Below are 6406 nucleotides of genomic sequence, written 5' to 3'. Positions count from 1 at the left end.
TTGTGTCTTCTTGTTCATCATCTTATGTTGTTAATCTAGTTTGTTGTTCGCTGATTTGATGTAATAAATACCTTGTAATCTTCTTGTTATGGTGTTTTTGGGAAGCCGAGACTTGTCTCTAAAAGGGTTCACGGATTTCTTCCATTTTGTGGACTATTTTTGGACTGATTTTGTGTTTTCGTTGTCATTCCCGTATCATTTTACTTTAGTAAATTTCAGAACTATTACATGAATAAATTTCAGATTTACTACTTTAGAAGTAGATTTCAAAATAACTCTTTTCAGTTATTCTACCTCATTCGCAGATGAGTTGTAATACCATCACAATCAAGTGCAGGTTTGTATTAATAAGGTTTTCATTCCCCAGGAATGGAATATAATTGTGCCTTAAGCCTATCAAATTATGATAGCTTATAACCTCTTTCATGATATTGCTACTTCAGGAGCAAATCGAGGCATAAATATGATAGAGAGTTTCTTTATATTGCTACCACATTTACTTCAAGAATGGAGCAAATTGTCATTTTTCAGACATATTATAAATTGCTACCACATCCACTTCTTGAAATAAAGCATATTCAATGGACAAGTTTCATGACTTTTCATCAAAAACATATTATTTTGTCTTAGCCATCATAATACCATCAATATAGTGCATTGAGATTCAAACTCAACGTCTTACCCATATAAAGACGTCTTAATCATAAATCAATGGGACTTGAACCCAATATATTATCATCCCTTTTGATAATATTATTCTTGAGAAATAAATTTAAAACATAAATGGTTCCAAACCAATTATTTTTCCTCAAATTCAACAATAATTATATTATTAGTAGAAAAAGATAGATAACATACGAAATTACTAACCTTGAAATTACTTTTAGATTTATATCTCATCTTGTTTGGTAGAGTCCCGTGCTGATAACGTGTTATAAAACAATAAAGAACAAAGAAGAAGAGTAGAGAGAGAATAGAGAGTAATTCTTATTTCTCTTGAGGGATGAGAGATCATAAGATTGAGAATACAATGAACAAAACCCTTTTATTTATAGGAAAAAATAATCCTAGTTTCTGACTAAAAGTCAGATACTTCAAATTCTGATAGATATCAACTAGATCTTATTAGATCTTGATAGACATTCACTATAATGTAAATATATTTATAACAACTATTTCATTTTTAATTAATTATTGTAAATCATTTAACTATTAAAAATTAATAATATTTGATAAAAAAATTACTCTAAATAATATATAAATTACTCTTAATAATAAAGGGAATAAGCAGGCGGTTGTTCGATATGCTTGCTTGTGCTGACTGCTTCTTCAACCGTAATTTTACTATTTCATTTCTAATTAATTATTATAAATTATTTAAGTATTAAAAATTAATAATATTTGATAAAAAAAATTACTCTTAATAAAGGGGATAAGCAGGCAGCTGTTCGATATGCCTGCTTGTGCTGCCTGCTTCAGGTGCTTCAACCGTAATTTTACTATTTCATCCCTAATTAATTATTATAATTCATTTAAATATTAAAAAATTAAAAATAGAAATAAAATAATAAATTAACAAAATAAAATAAAAATAAAACAATAAATTAACTCTTGATGTTTTGTGCTACCTTCTTCAGTTACTTCAATCGTAATTTTATTAGATCACCCCTAATTAATTATTATAAGTCATTTAAGCATTAATAAATTAATAATATTCAATAAAAAATAAATTAGACATAAAATGATAAATTAACTTTTGATGTTTTATATGAGACTCACTTAAATTTATTTACAAGTATTTTTTATAATAATTTTGTCTTATCACTTTTAATTAATTGTTATAAATTATTTAAGACATGACTGCTTTGTTGTTTCGATCGTAATTTTATTATATCACCCTAATTAATTTTTATCGTCATCTAACCATTAAAAAAATTCATAACATTTCATAAAAAAAGATAAAATACACACAAAATGATATGTCAAAATAAAATATTTATTTGACTATCGAAGTTATATTAGTGCCACAAAAATTATGATGGAACAGAGAAAAACATAAAGTAACATATATTATTTAAAAATGAGAAGACATGTAAACTGGGACTGAGAGAGTATTAATATTTTATTAAAAATTATGCTAAAAGCAGTATAAATCACATATTTAACAACTTAAAAATATAAAAAATCTAAAATATTCAAATGACACTCGAGCCTATATTAGCGTTACTTAAATTGAAATAGAACAAAAAATATTATAAATCACAACAATTAAAAATTTAAATTATTTTAATGATTGATTATCTAAATTATATTTATGTCACATAAATTAAGATAAAAAATATATATTTGCACGGGCCTTCAATGTCTAGTATATATATATATACACACAATTGATTGAGATTAGAAAAGAAGCATTTGAAATTGATGTTTGGACAATATTAATCTCTAATATTAATGGCTAACAAGATTATTTTATACTTGATGTAGATGTAAGGCAAAGTTTTTCTAAGAGCCAGTTTTAGGTCCATTTTCTTAGAATAATAAGGAAATGTCCCCATAGAATACTTCAACCCGTCTTATAGGCCCATTTTACACTTCAATTTGAGATGCCAATATAGGTGCACCTTACATAAGATTGAAAAGGCCCATTTCTTATGTATCTTTTCAAGTCTTTTAGGGTGTGTTTGGTATGAAGAAAATGTTTTCCATATAGAATATTTTCCTACAAAATATTTTTTTAGAAAAAAAATTGGTTTCTTATTTATATTTTTATGTTTGGTTGGTGAGAGAAAAATATTTTTCGAAAAAATGGTGAATTAAAAAAAATTCAGAAAATAAATTTTAATGTTTAGCTAAAGAGTAAAAATATATTTTAGAAAAATAATTTTTGATCCTCAAAAATATTTTTTTTTACGGTGTGATCGATATGAAGAAGGAAAAATGTTTTCTAAAAAAATAAATTATTTCTTACTTATATTCTTGTGTTCGTTATGCAAATTGGGTAAGTTTATGTTTTCTAAAAGTATTTGTATATATTTAACAAAAACAATGAGAACGAATAGGTCAAAAAGGGTGGGATAAGAAAAAAAAATCAAATTTAATTTTTAAAAATTAATTTTTGTTAGGAAAGGGGTTGGTAGGTGGGGGTTGGAGTTGTAAAAATAGGTAGTAGGGGTAACGTAAGATTTTTTTTTAAAAAAAAATTATTATTTTTGGAGGGGATAGGGGGTTAGTAAGGGGGGCCGGTGTGAGGGAGTGAGGATGGGGTAAGAAAAAAAATTATTCTTTTAAAAAATAAATTAAAAAAATTTAATTTTTTAGGGGGAGGTTAGAAAACTTAAATTTAATTTTTTAAGGGGGGGGGGGGGGGGGGGGGGGGGGGTAATAAAAAATTTGAATTCTCTTGAAAAAACAAATATTTTTTTTGGCGGGATAAGGGTTTGAGTTTTGGGGTAGGGATGAGATAAGAAAAAAATGTGAGATATTTTTTTTTGAATGGGGATGGTAGGGGGTGGAGGTCGGGGTAGGAGAGTGAGGGTGGGGTACGAAAAAAATTAGAATTTAAAAAAAAATAAATTTAAAAAGTTTAATTTTTTATAGGGGGAGGTGCGAGGGGAGGGGGTAAGAAAAAAGTTTGATTTAAAAAAAAATTAATTTTTTTTTGGAAGGGAGAGGGGAGAGGTTATGGGTTTGGGTTTTGGGTAGGAGATAAGCTAAGAAAAAAATTTGAAAAATTTATTTTGAATGAGATGTTAGGGGTAGGGGTTAGGGGATTGGGGGTTGGAGTAGGTGTGAGTGATTTTGAGAGTTGTATAAATATTTCAACTTAAGAGTGAGGTTGAAAGATGGTTTTGGAAAGTGTTTTCCTTACTTTTTGGAGGAAAGTCATTTTCCTTATATTTGAGGAAAATAAGTTGATTTTGAAAATATTTTTCAAAACACTTAAGCCAACCAAACATCAGAAAATTGGAAAATATTTTCTGGAAAATGTTTTCCTTCATACCAAACAAACCCTTAGTCAAATCAAACTAGCCCATTTTATTGAAGGCGAAACGTCACATATAGTCAATTTATACCTCTTAATTAATTTCTTAGTCTAAGTTTTAGTAATTACATTTTATAAATTTTAGTTAGTGATTAAATGTATTTAGGATTCTAATATACAAATATTAATTAAAATGTTTTATTATTATTTTATTTATGTTTAGAGATAAAAAAGAAAAGGTGAGTGATTCACTTCCGTTATTCTCTCCAACATATCTTTTTTAAATCTTTTATTTCTTTCATTTCTTATGGACTGTTATAGCTTACCTTTTAATTTTTGAATTATAAAATAAAATTCAAACTAAAATTCCTCTAATTTCTTCGTATGACTTCAAAATTTAAACTATAGTTTCAATGTATTTATCCACGAAAATTAGTTACGAATAAAAATACAAATGTAAAATTGATACAAATAAAAATTAGCTCTGAGTTTAACATCTAAATACAAATACAAACACTTAAAACTCACCTTTTCAAGATAAATACGAATTGATATAAATTCAAAAATATAAAATGGATATAAATTCAGATCATATGTATAAATATACAAATTCAAATGTATAAATGTATACAAAGTCAAAATGTATATGAAAGAAATATAACATAACAAATACAAAAATACAAACTAGCGATAGAAATATATACAAACAAATGTACTTTTTGACTAAATATAATTTATACAAAATACCTTTGAGTTATACAAACATATGATAGTTGTATACCTACATGTAATGTATAAAATATGAACCAACATATTTTATACAAATCAAAAACTAATTATACAACTTATATACATATTTTATATATGTATATACGAACATACGACAACTGTCTAATTGTATATGACGACTATTTATATATATGTATACAGTAAAAAGTTGACATGGTATACATATATACTTGTGTGTAACTAATAGAAAAAAGATATATAGATATACATATATCTATTGTATCTATTCTCTCTCATAGAGATTTTTATTGTTCATTATTGCTGCTGCTTTATTTATCATCTTCTGCTTTATTATCGTCATTTTCTACTTCATTGTCATCTTCATCTTCTTCTTGTTGATCATTGTTGTTGTTGTTGTTACCATTACTGCTGCTATTTGTCCAATTTCTTAGGTCAAATTTTGTTTCATACATCACTTTCCACTTTGGCATTACTTCACAGGAGACTTTGGTAAGTCAAATTATGATTTTTAGTTAAATTTGTCATCTGGATAACTGTTATCGGGCTATTTTTTCAACAATAGATAGCATGCGAACATGAATGCAATATAAGAGACATCTGTTTAAATAGATCAATCATTTATTATGACAGATGAGCCATCTGTTACAACGGAAGACATAAGTTTGATTCATGTTTATGGTTTTATAGTGCCTAACATGAATTGAACAGATGGGTCATCTGTTGCAACAGACTCGTTATCTGTTACAACAGGGTAAATATCTGTTAAAATAGATTAGTAACCTATTGCAACAAAATCTAAACTCGATTCCAACAAACGTATTATCTGTTGCAACAGGGTAAATATCTGTTGCAATATATTAATAACCTGTTGCAACAGAACCTGAACTCGATTCCAACAGACGCATTGTCTATTGCAATAAATGTATAGTCTGTTGTAATATAGAATTCACCTGTTACAACAGATGACTTGTCTGCTGAAATCAGCTTTAAGAGCGTAACATGAATCCTAACAAGTAAGTAATCTGTTGCGATTGATCACTTACCCGTTGCAACAGATTACACATCTGTTGAGATTTATGTTACGACACTATGAAATCACTATTAACTTTGTTAACAAGTGACTTTATTTAGGTATCACTAATGGAGGGATCAATAATAATAAAGGTGGATTGTCATGATCAATAGATCAAGAAGAGCAATCGATATGTATGGAATTAGAAGGAAGGTAAAATACTAGAGACGATAAGTATGACAGTCCAAAGTGATATTTCGTATGATGATTTTGTGAACTTAATCATCAGCTATTGTAGACTGAATTGTCAACCAGAAGAACTCATCATCAGCTACATGCACAACTCCTTTGAAAATTAGAGGGTACTACCTTTCAATATAACCGATCAGGTTTGGTTGCATGCTTATCTTAGTGATTCATCTAAGCCGGTGTTAAGGGTGTGACTAGAGAGAATGAGAACCAAAATGTAGAATAGGAAGAACAACAAGACATCTTGGATGATATGTTGGATGATCTAGACATGAACATTCTAGATGATGATTAAATACCTACGCCCGTTGATGCGACAAATACGGCGGGCATTTCTTCTTGATCTACATAGTTTGGTATTTGTTAAAATGATGAGACTGGCTTTTACAAGGGAATGTCATTCACTCACA

Source organism: Capsicum annuum, chromosome 10 (genome assembly GCF_002878395.1).
Source record: "Capsicum annuum cultivar UCD-10X-F1 chromosome 10, UCD10Xv1.1, whole genome shotgun sequence".
Lineage (NCBI taxonomy): Eukaryota > Viridiplantae > Streptophyta > Magnoliopsida > Solanales > Solanaceae > Capsicum > Capsicum annuum.
The sequence above is the reverse complement of the archived record's forward strand: the minus strand, read 5'-3'. Positions refer to the sequence as shown.